Below are 14,729 nucleotides of genomic sequence, written 5' to 3'. Positions count from 1 at the left end.
TTAAAGGCATGAGCCACCAACGCCCGGCACCTTTCAATGGTTTATCAATGAAAATAATTTTATTTTGTTTATGTTCCTTTTTAAGATTGTCCTGGAACTCATTACCTAGCTAAGGTTCATGGCAATTGAACTCATTGAACTCTTGGCAATCCTTTTGCCTCAGCTTCCCCAGTGCTGGAATTAGAGCTGTGTGGATGATGTCTGGCAGCCTACTACTTTAGAAATGAAAAGTAAGCCTTACATATTAGAAATACGTTTCAACTTACATACGAATTAAATATGGTTGCTTGTGAAATTAAACCACAACTTCATTAAAAATGTCACTGCTGGGAAGCACTGATGCTCTACCAGAAGACCTGTGTTTAACTTCCAGCATCCACATGGCAGCTCACTACAACTCCAGTTTCAGGAGATGGGATGCCTTCTTTTGGCCTCCAAGGGCACTGCATACACATGGTACAGACATATATGCAGGCAAAACACCAATACATATGAAGTGAAAAATAAACAAATCTTTCTTCAAAAGAAACTGAAGTCCCTTTGGTTAAATAAAACTTAGAGATTTGTGAATTCAGGTGAAAAGATTAGAAGCATGTCTATACACTTTATGGTGATATTCTCTCTGCTACATCATACTGTGTTTACTAGGAATGTTCTGTGACAAGGAGGCCTTTGAAGAATCTATTCTTAGGAATTCTCTCCAGTGGATTGTTTCATGTTTCTTAAGGGAACTACATGTACTGAAGGCTTTCTTACACTGCTTACATACATAGGGATTCTTACCAGTGTGAATTTGTTCATGTCTTTGACAATGACTCAAAGAAGAAAAGGCTTTTCCGCATTGTTTACATATGAAAGGCTTCTTTCCACTGAGAATCCATTCATGGCATTGAAGGGAACTTATATACATATGAGCAGTAAAGGCTTTCTTTCCCACACTGCTTGCACACATAGGGTTTTGCTCTACTGTGGACTCTTGCATGGTGACGAAGAGAACTGTCAACACTAAACACCTTACCACACTGATTACATTTATAGGTTTCTCTCCAGTATGAGTTTGTTCATGTATTCAAATGGAGCAGGAAGAAATAAAACTTTTCCCACACTGTTCACAGACATAGGGCTTGCCACCACTACGAATCCTTTCATGATGGTGGAAGGAACTGTGATTGCTAAAGGTTTTATCACAAACTTTATATACATATGGTTTCTCGCCCATGTGACGTCGCTCATGTCTTCGAAAAAATTATATATATAAATGAAGGCTTTCCACATTGCTTACATATATAGGGTTTTTCACCAGCGTGAGTTCTTTCATGATCATGAAAATTACTCAAATAACTGAAAGTTTTATCACATTTCATACAGCTGTAAAGTTTCACTCCAGCTTGAGTTCTTTCATGTCTTCAAATGCTACTCAAACTAGACAAGGCTATCCCGCTCAGTTTCTGTACATATGGCTTCCTTCCAGTGCTGGTCTTTTTATGATGCTGAAGTAAACTGTGGTTCACGAAGGCTTTACCACATTGCTTACATACATATGTTTTCTCTCCGTTGTCAATTTTCAGATGTATTTGTGAAAGACCCCCAGACCCCTAAGTGCCTCAGGATCCCGAGGAGCCCCCAAGACTCACAAACCAGACCAAGAGCTGCAAAAGCAAGAGGGTTTATTGAACAAATGCGTATTCAGATGTCAGCAATATCGGGAAGCTGCACACCCCAGCAAGGGTTACAGGCTCCTTACATAGGAAAAACCGCAGATCAGCATACAGGCAAGGGGCACAAAGTGATTGATTACAAAGTATGATCTCATGTTAGAGTGGTCACCCAGGTGGACCTGCTTTTTTTTACAAAGGAAAAACCATAGAACATACCCTGGAAGGTCCTTGATTGTCTGTTGGTCAGCCAGGTGTCTTGGCGATTGCCCCCGTCTAAACCATAGGATGTGCCCGGGGTTGGGGCCAACTTCCTTGTAATGGGCCAAGGCCGGTGGGAAACTTTTTCTCTCTGTGAACTAAAATCTTTCAAAACCTTTTCTCTCAGCAAACTAAAATATTTCATTTGAATGTAGCTCTGATTCTGGAAGGCTATCTCACACTGCTGATATTCAGAGGTTCTCTCTTCACCAGAAGTACTCTCGTGCTTACCAGGCTTCAGAACACGTCTGGGATAAATGGAAGCCTTCCCGCATTCTTTAACTTTATAGACCTCTGCTACAAGACACATAGCTATGGTGTTTGTGTCTACCATGCACTCCAACAGGCACATTTTGGGAGGAATCGCCATTGAGTATATCCTCATGCACATGTCTTCCAAATACTTTTACTCCAGGAAGAGTTTTCTTCTTCACAACTGTGCTTACAACCTGGCTGAAGATTTCTCCACATTCACCCAGATTGGGCACCACTTCACTTCTGTAGAAAAGAGAAAGCAAATGACTAAAATTTTGCTTAGAGCTGGGGAAATGGCTTGGTGGTTAAAAGTGTTTGCACTGCAAGCATAAAGACTTACGTTTAAATCTCTAGCATGCATGTAAAAGCTAGGTGTAGCCATGAGTAGCTAAAATCCTAGCACTGGGGGTGGAAACAGATCCTGAGAGCTCACCAGCCAACTCACTTAGGCAAATTGTTGAGCTTCTGGTTTAGTGACACTGTCTTGAAGAAATATACAGAGAAAGATGTAGAAGTACATCTGATGTCCTGCTTTGACTTCTTCATGGGCATGCATACATACATACATACACACATACATACATACATACGTACATTCATGTGCACATAATACACACGCAATGCATACAGATAAAATTTTGTTTATAATTTATAAGCAAGCAGGATTGCTGATTTCATGCAATTTTTAAAGAAGAATGCAAGTAGTGTATAAGAAAACCAATATTAAGATACTGGTGGGCTGGAGAGATGGCTCAGAGGTTAAGAGCACTGGCTGCTCTTCCAAAGGTCCTGAGTTCAATTCCCAGCAACCATATGGTGGCTCACAACCATCTGTAATGGGATCTGGTGCCCTCTTCGGGCATAAAGGCATACATGCAGACAGAGCACTCATATACATAAAATAATAAACAGTAATATTCAAAAAATTAAAATCACAAAAAAGATACTGGTACTTGAATGAAGTTTCTTAGTGCTTTTATCAAGTTAACTATTTTGTAAAGATTGATTGTCTTATTTTTATTTTTGAAGATTTTATTTTCATATTTTACTAAATTGCATCTATGTGCATGTGAGTACAGTCCCTGTGGAGGCCAGAAAAGGCGCTGGGTGGGAGCTGTTAGATGTGGCGCTTTTAACCAGGGTTAGTTAGTTAGTTATTTTGGTTTTTGAGACAGGGTTTCTTGGAGGCTGTCCTGGAACTAGCTCTTGTAGACCAGGCTGGCCTCAAACTCACAGAGATCCACCTGCCTCTGCCTCCCAAGTGCTGGGATTAAAGGTGTGCGTCACCATCACCTGTCGATCTTAGTATTTTTGAGGTGAGGTCTTCATGTAATATAAACTCACCACCTGCCCTGCCAGACTAAGCACCGGGGACTGCAGGCATGTCATCAGAGCTACTTCTTTATGTCAGAGTTAAATACACTCGGGCATGCATTATGAAAAATGCTTTGGTCACCACTATTTTGGATTTTGAAATATATATATATTCTTTCAAATTCTTTCAAATTTTTAGCCAGGCAGTGGTGATGCACACCTTTAATCCTAGCACTCAGGAGGCAGAGGCACACAGATTTCTTTGAGTTCCAATCCAGCCTGATCTACAAAGTGAGTTCCAGGACAGCTAGGAACACAGAGAAACCCTGTCTCAAAAAAAACAACAACAAAAAAAACTTTTTAAGATATTTATTTATTTATTTATTTATTTATTTATTTATTTATTTTAAAGATTTTATTTATTTATTTATTATGTATACAGTCTATACAGTCTTGTGCCTATATGCCAGCAGAGGGCACCAGATCTCATTCTAGGTGGTTGTGAGCCACCATGTGGTTGCTGGGAATTGAACACAGGACCTTTTGGAAGAACAGTCAGTGCTCTTAGCCGCTGCGCCATCTCTCCAGCCCAAGAGATTTATTTTTATTTTATATGTATGGTATATAGCTTGCATGTATGTTTGTATACCGTCTTCTTGCCTGGTCCTGGAACAGGGCATTGAATTCCCTGGAACTGGAGTTACAAGGGTTGTGAGCCATCAAGTGGGTGCTGGGAATTAAAGTTTGTCCTCTTGAAGAGTATCCAGTGCTCTTAATGGCTGAGCCATCTCTCCAATGCCCTGCCTCCCTCACTTTTTAAGACAGGATTTTACCATGTAGCCCTGGCTGGTCTATATAAAGGGGGCTAGTATACAACTCTTAGACATCTACCTGCCTCTGCCTATGGAGTGCTGAGATTAAAGGTGAGTTCCATCATGACTGGTTCAGTCCCATATTCTTGAGGGATTTCACTTTAATTTGGAAAGGAAAATTACCATAGTCTCCAGGAATTTTTGTGGTTATCTTCAACGTTTTGGCATTCCTGTGCTTGTTCTAAAAATATAGAACCAGAAAAATCACTATGAGTCCTATTGTAGAAGAAAAATACTAGATCCAGAGTAGTTTAATGATATGTGACCATTCTTGGTATATTCTCCAAATCGATCCTTTCTATACTCTAAATCATTGAGCAGCATTGATGAGCAAGACAAAGTGTTCTCAGTTTGAGTAGTAAGGAATAATTTTACCCTTACCTATAAAGAGCAGATTCCTGAAAGTTTCCTTCATCACGTCTCTGTAGAGTTTCATCTGAGAAGGATCCAGCAGAGCCCACTCCTCCAGAGTGAAGATGACAGCCACATCCTTAAAGGTCAAAGTCTCCTAGAACATACCACAGATTTCCAGGAGGAGAGGTGAGATTCACAACACAGTATATTTATCATCAACTCATATTTTATGTTAAAAAAGACCTGCATTTGATTCTTGGGACCCCCATGGTAGAAGAAAAGAGCTGACTTCCCCAAGTTGTCCTCTGCTCTCCACATGCATGCTATGGCACACATGAACAAATACACACAATACTTTAATTGATATAATAAACATTTTAAAGCAAGACAGAGAGTAAGAGTGGAAGACACTCTATATCAACCTGTGGCTTCAATATATGCAAACATGGGTGAGTTCACCCACACTCACAAATGCACACACACACAACACACACACACACACACACACACACACACACACACACAAGACACACACACACACACACACACAGAGAGAGAGAGAGAGAGAGAGAGAGAGAGAGAGAGAGAGAGAGAGTCTACCATGATTTGGAAGGTAAAAGGGTTATCTCCCAATTAATGTCATTCACCTTATAAATACAGCCACAAAATTTTCTTTAAAATCTGCAACAGAGAAACCAGCATATTCTTGCCCCTTTCCTTGGGACAGCTCACTCCAATTTTTTATATCCTTTGCTAAATGAACTTCTGCTTAAACTATCTCCCTTATATGAATTCTCTTCTTCAAGAAAATAAGAACTGGTCCCTCTCCTTCCATCTGGTACTTGTCTGATTCTATCTCATGGTACTGTTTCCCTCCAGACCCTCCAGACTATCCAGATAGACTACCTGTACTCTCTTCTCAACTCCCCTCCATATGGGTTACCCCAAGACCCATGGATGCTTGACAGAGTTCTGCCAGCTGCCTGACTGTGACCCTCCAGCCTTGAGACCCAGAACAAGTACACAAGGGAAGTCTTATTCCAAGCCTGTTGAAAAATCCGCTGAAGGTACCAGACTCTGGCTGACAAGCTGAAAAGCTGAAACAGGCTGTAGCTTTAACTACCAGATAAACAGAGGAGATCAATATTCCAACCCTGGTATGGATTAGCCCCTCCTGAATATTTTAAACACCTCTGCTGAAAGAAGAGAGATGACTTGAATAAAAAACACAAAAAAACTCAACCAATAAACTAACTCCAGATACTTCTGACCTCCCGAGGCACCTGAATGACACACACACACACACACACACACACACACACACACACACACACACACACACACACATTTTTTTAAGTTGCAGTGGTGTCGTTGTACAATGGGGCAACAATACTCCTACTAGACACCTCAGACTAACAAATAAAAAGTCCAATGCCAGGAATGAATCTTCTTCTTCTTCTTCTCCTCCTCTTCCTCCTCATCCTCCCCCCTTTAGATTTTATTTATTTTTACTTTATGTGTATGGGTGTTTTACCTGCACATATGTCTGTGTATTATGTGACATGCAGTGTCTGTAGACACTAGACAGAAGTGTCAGGTTCTCTGAAACTGGTGTTACAGATGGTCATGAGCTACCATGAAGGTGCTAGGAACTGAACCTGGGTACTCTGAGAACAGTCAGTACTCATAACTGATGACACATCTCTCCAGGTTGATGTGTTATTTCTTTTGGAGTGTTATTTCTTTTGGAGCTGTTGGCCAGTGAGGTCTCATAGACTCCCAGACATTACAGGCTATTGCCTACCCTTCAGAACCTGACAGTAAGACAAAATGGCTGAAGATAGCAGATACTTGAGTCACATAACAAGGAGATGTCAATTGGTACTGACTGGAATCTTTACCCCCACTGGCTAGCTTTCCTAGTGCTGGCGGGTGCTATGCATTCTACCAGAGCAGAAAAGTAAGCATCAATCTTAGCCAGATGCAGTAAGGACTTGCCTGACCAGGCATGCCCAATGATGCAATAGTGGCACAGATGTGTGACTAACCAACCACTTTCTGACTGGATTTAGGTATTGCTCCACAAGATGAAAGGTATACCTGGTACTACTAATGAAGGGACCAGCTCCCCATTTCGGCAGCCATGACAGTAACACATGCTCTATGACCTTGTCTTAGTCACTAGAGGTTAGGTGCCTGCCTCATGACAAGGAACCAATCAGAAGTTAGCTGGTGGCGCTATGCTTTACGACCCTGGGTGCACTTTATGGACAAGCACACAGCAATGACGCAGAGCATAGCAACCACCCTGGGAGGGCCTATGGGCCATAACAACCAGTTGACCAATCAACACAGGGCAAGCCCTCCAAGGCTGGAGGCACACCAATAGTGAGCCTGTGCGTACCCCTAGACACTCCCCTTATGCTGCCCCACAAGATCTCTTGGTAGGCCCTGGGAGTTGTCTTTTGCGAGCCATCTGCCATGGCAGGTGGGTGAAAGACCCGAGCTAACATGGGGTTAGCTCATTAAATTAAAATAAAGCCTCGGTGCAGTTTGCATCAAGCTCTGGAATCCTCCTGGTGATTGGAGTGACCGCGGTCGTGGCCTGAGACCCTGGATACCTGAGTTTTCCGGGGGTCTAACACTAACGGCCCAAGAACCTATGTTTGAGAGGTCATAGGCCCTAGGGGAGAACCTACTATTATTCTGCTAAACAGACATTGTATTAAACCAACTCCAAATGACTTATCATTATACATATAGATTAATGTACCTTTCAGTCTTCATCAGAGAATCTATTTGCAATAAATAGTGATACAGAAACCCACAACTGGTTAAGGTACAGAGGATAAGAGATTTTGCAGTGCTCAGCCCTAAATGGGACGTCTAAATTGCACCTCTTTCCCCTAAGGTTTAGGGTCAATTTGGAAAAGGGGGTAGAAAGAGGGTAAGAGATAGAGGTGGTAGGTGTGGTGTCAGGAGCCAGCCTTGGTTAGATCCAAAGTCCTTATTTACACAAGCCTGGCGACCCCCCCCCATGCTCAGCTAGCTGCCAGTTAGTCTAGCATCCCACCCTTTAGGTTCCAGGACCTGGCCTGAGAAGCAACTAACATCTATTCCTCTCTGCACTTCCTTAGGTTAGTGCTTGAGATAAACACAGGAGATTCCGGACACCTGCTCTGGCCTGAAAGCAATTAACATTCATTTCTCCCCCCACCTCCTCTTCTCTGCTTCCCCCTTTTTCTTTAAAAGCCCCTTGGTTTCAATAAAGTTCAGACCTTGACAAAGAAAAACCCTGCTTGGTCTCACTTCTCTTTCCACCCATTATTTTCAAGCTTGATCCACCTCGGACTCACGAATTACCGGAGCCCCTCGGGCCAGGGCAGTGTGGGTGACTACAAAAAAAAACTTGTCTTCCTGACATAGCAGAGAAGCTGCACATACATATTTACTTTGGTTATAACAGCATGAACAAAACTTGTGCAAGCTCAACCCAGATGAAATCTCAACCTGTTTGGGGAGGTGGGCATTAAGTCCTTCCCTATCAAAGGAGCTACTGACTCTCCATCTGGTAGAGGGTGATTCTTTTAGAATGCAGCCCTGGTAAATTGACCACCCTGAAACTGAAGGGCACGGGTCCAAGACTATATGGGTAGCACAGATTGAAGCTGATGGATTAAAAAAACAAAAACAAAAAAAAGGACAGAAAGTTTTATGTCAATAGGGAAGGAGTGGTGGTGTATCTAGCAAGAATCAGGGGAGGGGATGGATATGAATATCATATAAGACTCCAAAGAACTGGGGGGCTGGAGAGATGGCTCAGTGTTCAAGAGCATTGCCTGCTCTTCCAAAGGTCCTGAGTTCAATTCCCAGCAACCACATCAAGGCTCACGACCATCTGTAATGAGATTTGGTGCCCTCTTCTGGCCTGCAGGCACACATGCAGGCCAAACACTGTACACATAATAAAATAAATAAAATTTTTTAAAAAAGATTCTAAAGTACTAACAAAATAAGACATTTTGGTCATACTACTCCTCCTCCTTCCACCCTCTCAAAACAGAAGGTGAGGACGGAGGAGAAAACTTTCATCACTTACCAGAGTATCACTGCACACCTCTACACTTAGGCTCGGCCTCATGAAAGAGTTACAGGTTTTGGCAATGTGTCTGAAACAAGCATCCTGAAAAGTTCATTTTTCCAAGCAGCATGGAGAGCGGGGAAAGTGAATGGAAGAGAGACATCAGCCCTGCCCTGTCCTGTGAAGCAACACTAATTGTGCTTTATTTCTTAAGACAGACACATTTGAGGCCATTCAGGATAAAGAATAACAAATCACTAAGTTTCCATAGCACCTTGATAAGTACAAATCTGAGTGGTTTAGTTGCTCCTCACATGCCTGGAGCATTCCAGAAATCCACATAAGTTTGGAATTTTCCCAAATCCCTAAGTGCTGACTAAAGACATACAAAGCAACTATATACTTAACCAGTGTAGAGTACATGCTGCCAAAATTTGGGACAGTGTTCGGACACACAACACAGACTAAGTATGTATTCTAAAAAGCCTCCAGAGATTAAATACTTTTGCAGTGTTCAATATTAGTAAAGCAGGCAAAGCAGAATTTGCATTCTGCTATGACCAGGTTGGTGAAAACTGAGAGAAATTATAACCTGAAGCTATTAATCAACATCCTTCTCTCTAGATCTGGTGGATTCCAACAGGAAACCCTGGACAAAACAAAAACTTAGTAAATCATACTTTAGGACTTCTGCATGTTTCCTCTGAAAATTAGGTACCAAACAAAATGAAGAAAATTAAATTAATTAAGTCACTCATGTCATAAGTCATGTCTCAGAAGCAATTTTGGAAAAATCTTGGTAATTCAACAGTATGTCTACTAATCTCATGAAAATGCATTTCTTTGCATCCATCAGGGAAGAATCAATTTCATCTTTCTACCTCAAACTCAAGACTAAGGTCTAGAATTTCATTTGGAGTCATAGCAGAGAAAGAGAAGAAAGGATGCATATTGTATTCCCTATCAGATCTCAAATGGGACCAGGTGTTATGGTATCCATCTGTATCTTAGCATACAGGAGATTGAGCCAAGATGATCAGGATTTGAGGACAGCCTGTGCTACCTACTGAGTCACAGACCAGCCTAGGCTACAGAGTGAGAGGCTGCTTCAAAACAAAGAAACAAAAATTAATTAGTGGAACATGAATTAGATTCCCTCCCCCCACACAAGTGCCACTTTGGAATACTATATTTTACTTTTCAAAGTGTTGTGAAAATTTGGCTTGTATGTTCTTTTCAAAGTGACAAGTCAAGGGGCACGACAGACATTAGATTTGTGCTAAGTGAGGTTGTATTACTGCATAAGCTATGAACTGACCCCATCTTGTTCATTAACATGCTCAAAGTTCATCCTCCCAAGAGATACTGGATCATGTCCACAGAGTTCAATAAATGCTGGGTTACATGAAATGAGAAAACAATGTATTTACTAATTTGTAGAAAAATGACTATTGTTTATCTCCTATAAAATACAGGCGAGATTTTAACTTCTACCAGAGTTTAAGAGGTAGGAGGATCAGGCAGGAACTTTAAGAGAAGATTAGGGCTCAGCTCTCATGAATGGAATGCTGTGTTCATTTGACTCATGGATTAACAAGTGATTGCTGACTCCAGTGGACATGCTGGGAAAGCCAGTCTGAGTAGGTCTCTCCTGTGTTCTGGCTTTGTGATGGCCTGTGCCACCTTCGGACTATGCGTCCAAGAAGGCAATAAAAAGATAGCTCTCCTTTCCTAGAACTAGAAACTTCAAGCAAGAAACAGACTGAGACAGGAAGAGGTAACAGAAAAACATACATTTGCCATGCAATGAAAAACCAAACCAAACCAAACCAAACCCAAACCCACAGGGCAGTTAGATCTGCTCTTAGGAGAAAGTAAGGATCAGGCACTCAAACTGCACAGCTCTTCCCTTCGAGAACCATGCAAAGGGAGGAATTGCAAGCCACCCTTTGAAACTGCTAGATTACTGCACATCCCAGGAGCAAAGGACAGTAGGCCGGAGTTGTCCATAAAGGTCTGGAGAGCAAGTCCCTCTGCAAGACAGGACAGTAGGGTACCAATTACTAGCCTGTCTCAACTACTAGGAATGAGGAACCAACAGCACAGTAGCACCTGTGGCAAACTCAGGCTGCAGGCACTGCAGCTGACAGGAAAAGGTCAGGTTCTGCCACAGATGCCTAGGGTACCATACCTCTAGTCTACAGACACAGAGTCAATACCATCATTCTGACTTTACCAGTTATCCTTCACACCTCAAAATGGCTCTGTGGCCCTTGGAGGTTACAGTGAAGAAAGAGGCTGTGTTACCAGGAGTCTGGCATACTTCAGGTTCTGAAAATGGCAGGTTCAAAAGGGAGGATTCCCAGGGTTAAAAAGACTCTTCCCATAGCCACATCGTTGGAAAGTCTGTACAGCTTTGCCCAGTGAATCTAGTAGGCCAATGAACCAGGACTTGTCCCCTTGACCTCTGGGTGAAAGTAGAAGCAATCCCTATTGAGCTAAGTAGGGCACAATAAATATCAGATTGTACCCACAAATGGGGGGTAATGGAATTTTACTTTGCATAAAACTGGCTTTCAGAGTGGGACTGCCATTTTTCTTTTCCTGGTGGGTAATTCCTTATTCTACCCACTGAAAAGAGGGTCAGGAGTCTGTTCAATGAATTCTAGACTGTGTCCTGTGGAAACCATCACTGATTTCAGAGAATATATGTCTGAGCTAAGTCAGGCCAGGGCAGCTGAGAACCTCTGTGACATTTAAGATGTAGGTGTGAGGCAGCTGGCCTCATGGATATGGCTTTCACATGCCTTAATGTTCAATCCACTCATTTTCAGCCAAGGATATACACAAAACAGGCCAACAAGGCAATATAATCAATCCATAGATGGTGAACCTAGTTATAGTTCACAAAGGTGCATTCTATGAAGCAATTAAGATAGACAAAACCTTTAACTAGTTCAAAAATAGTAGTTTTCTTCATTCCAGGTGACAAGGACAAGGAAATGTAACAAAGTCAGACACATTCCTCCCTTGGCAGCTGGAATGACTGGTGCTCAGGATTTCTCTGTGGAAGCTCACCATGCCCACTGGCAGACTCTCAGGTGGAGATGCTCCGTCTTCAGCTCCTCAGTATTCACCAGCGGGGATGCTCTTGCCTGGAAACAACAGAGTCCTCACCTAAAGAAAGCATCAAATTCAAAAACTCTTTATCCATGAAATGTTTAAAAAGAAGTTTCCCCAAAGCCCAACCTACAAAGATTTCATCCATATGTCGAAATGGCATGATTCGAGCAACTCTATATACTACAAGCAATTCCTCCCTGAAAAGCACCCAAAGGAAGTGAGAGTTACCGCAAGAAAGGGACAGAACTCTTGTGTCTCCCTTTCCTACTGCTTCATTGACTGCTGACCTTCAGAACACATGGCTATAACCAACCATGTCTTGGTTACCCAGGGATTTACATGCCTGCTTTATACATCTAAAACTGTCTCTCTGTGGTAATTCCTGTGGTTTCTATAGCTAACGTCTAATTTGCACATAAATAGCTTCCTCTTTTCCAGCACTCTCTTTGTCTCTGTGTGTGTCTGTGTGATCACACATGTGCATTTGTGAGCACATGCCTATATGTGTGAATGCAAATCCACTGAGGTCTGTGTTTGACATATGGTGTCTTCCTCACTCACTTCCTACTTAGTTATTTGTTATTGAAAGGAGCAAGCAGATGCTATAACAGACTGCTCAGTCTTCTCTCAGAGATCAGGCCTCAATTTCATTTTCCTGAGACTGAATAAGCAGTTTCTGAGGAAAAGTCAGGAATAAAGAACAATCAAGCTCCATCAGCAAGGAGGACGCCTGGTACAGGCAGTACTAGGCCAGGCCAGGCTTGAGCCAGCCTCCACAACCAATAAGCTCAAGATGATAACCAAATAAGGACAAAGCCTAGGATTTGTCCAGGCCTCTCCAAAAATAAAAAAAAACTAGCCCTGACCAGCCCCTGACTAGCCCCAGCCAATTCAAATGTACTAATGTGATTTCCACTTACTTAAACTAATCACAGCTGCGTGACCTAACGGCCCTAAAAACTCCCCGTCAAGTGTGCTTTTACAAAGCTCACATCTCCAGCTCAACGATGCTGAGTTTGCTTTGCTCATCACCATTTAGCATCTTCTCTGCAGGACCGACTGATGTTCTCACGGATGCTAATGAAGTTGGTGAGCCTCCGGACTCTGAGTAGCGGCCATTCAGAGCAAATGTTTGCGCTTCGCCTGCAGGACAAAAAGCTTCCCCGGCTGCTGTCTGAGATGTGGGATGTGCACGAATGACTGTTCTTCCTCGTGTCCTCTGTGCTTTGGGCCCCGTGTGACTGAGGCTTACAGACTGCTTCCTAGAGGTGGAGCAGACTTTGAAGGCCAAACATTCCGGAGAGCTGAGTGAAGAAGATCCTTGCATGGCATTAAAGGAAAGTCAAGGGGTTGGGTGTTTTGTGGCTGCTGGGCAGTTGGGGACCTACGAATGTGCACCATCTGAAGACCTTATTGACCCAACCAAATGAACTATCCAGGAAGGCCACTTTGCACAGGGTTCTTTAGGGCCCTGCCCATCTTGCCTCTACCACTTCCTGTTTATCCCCATAGGGCCCCAAAGAAATCCTCCACTATCATTCTGCAGTTTGGCTGAAACTGCCTCAGGGCTGCTTCAACAATAGGTCTGGCACTTGGAACAGAAAGGCCAAGATGAATATAGAACTAAGGAAACCAATTTCTTCATCGCGGTTGGGGTGCTGCGGTGGAGGAAGCCTGTGTCCATTAGGATTTGCCTCCAGACTCGGGAGAGGGGGCGAATCACAAGTGACAGCCCCTGTTCACTAGGCCTACAGCATAAGAGACTTGCTAAGGCTTAGGTGTACCTTCCCCCTTAATGAGCCAGGTAGGAGCAGGTGCTCTTACTGTGGGGGAGGAGTCGGATCTCCAGCAGTACACTTTATGTGTGTACTGTGTATGCATAACGTCTTTTAAAATTGGCATCTGAAAAGGAGTACAGCCTTAAAGACCCAGGGCTGGGTAACACTTCCCTTTGGGCTCTGGGCCCTGGGGGACTCGTGGAGGATGACCAGTGTTTCAGTTGTCAAAAGAACTGGACTCCATTTCCCGGCGGGCATCGCGGCACCGTTCTCTGTCGCCTACCTTGATGTAGGTGATACCCTGGCAGAGCCAGCCTGAAAGTGCCCCCGCCATACAGAATTGGTAGAGTCCACCGACGGGCTTGTTGGCTTTCCTGCCGGGGCGGCTGGGCATGTCCAAACAGGGTGCAGGGGGAGCCAGATGAGGTTTGAAAAAACTGTCAGGAAGTCTTAGTGGGCAGTTTATCTTACAAACTACCTTCAGATTAAACATCATTTCGTCAGGACGGGTTCTACATCCTAGCTGAATTAAAAACTGACTGAACAATCAGAAAAAAAAAAAAAAAAAAAAACTCACATCTCAGCCGGGTGGTGGTGGCGCACGCCTTTAATCCCAGCACTCAGGAGGCAGAGCCAGTTCCAGGACAGCCACAGAGAAACCCTGTCTCGAAAAACCAAAAAAACAAACAAACAAACAAACAAACAAACAAACAACCTCTCAAGATCATCACCATCTTGCCTTTGTGTAGGACAGTTGACCCCAGCATGCTGCAATGATAAAAAGACTCCTTGCTTTTGTATCAGATCTGGTCTTTTGGTGGTATTTGGGGGTCCAGACTCTGGGCACAACAGTTATTTTGAGACATGGTCTCTCTACATGTCTGTATTGGTACTTATTACGTAGATCAGGCTAGCCTCAGAGATCTGACTGCCTCTGCCTCCTGCATGCTAGAATTAAAGGCATGAGCCACCAATGCCCAGCCTTTATTTTATTGCTCACCAATTTTCAGTTAGTTGGTCAGTAAGCCCCCAGAGA

General features: G+C 43.1%; 1 pseudogene; it reads right to left on the bottom strand.

The window, feature by feature from the left end:
* Positions 1-625: 625 nt before the first annotated feature.
* Positions 626-13,242, bottom strand: LOC103160510 (annotated as a pseudogene).
* Between the last annotated feature and the right edge of the window lie 1,487 nt (positions 13,243-14,729).

Source organism: Cricetulus griseus, chromosome 5 (assembly GCF_003668045.3).
Source record: "Cricetulus griseus strain 17A/GY chromosome 5, alternate assembly CriGri-PICRH-1.0, whole genome shotgun sequence".
In the NCBI taxonomy this organism is placed as follows: domain Eukaryota; kingdom Metazoa; phylum Chordata; class Mammalia; order Rodentia; family Cricetidae; genus Cricetulus; species Cricetulus griseus.
The sequence above is the reverse complement of the archived record's forward strand: the minus strand, read 5'-3'. Positions and strand labels throughout refer to the sequence as shown.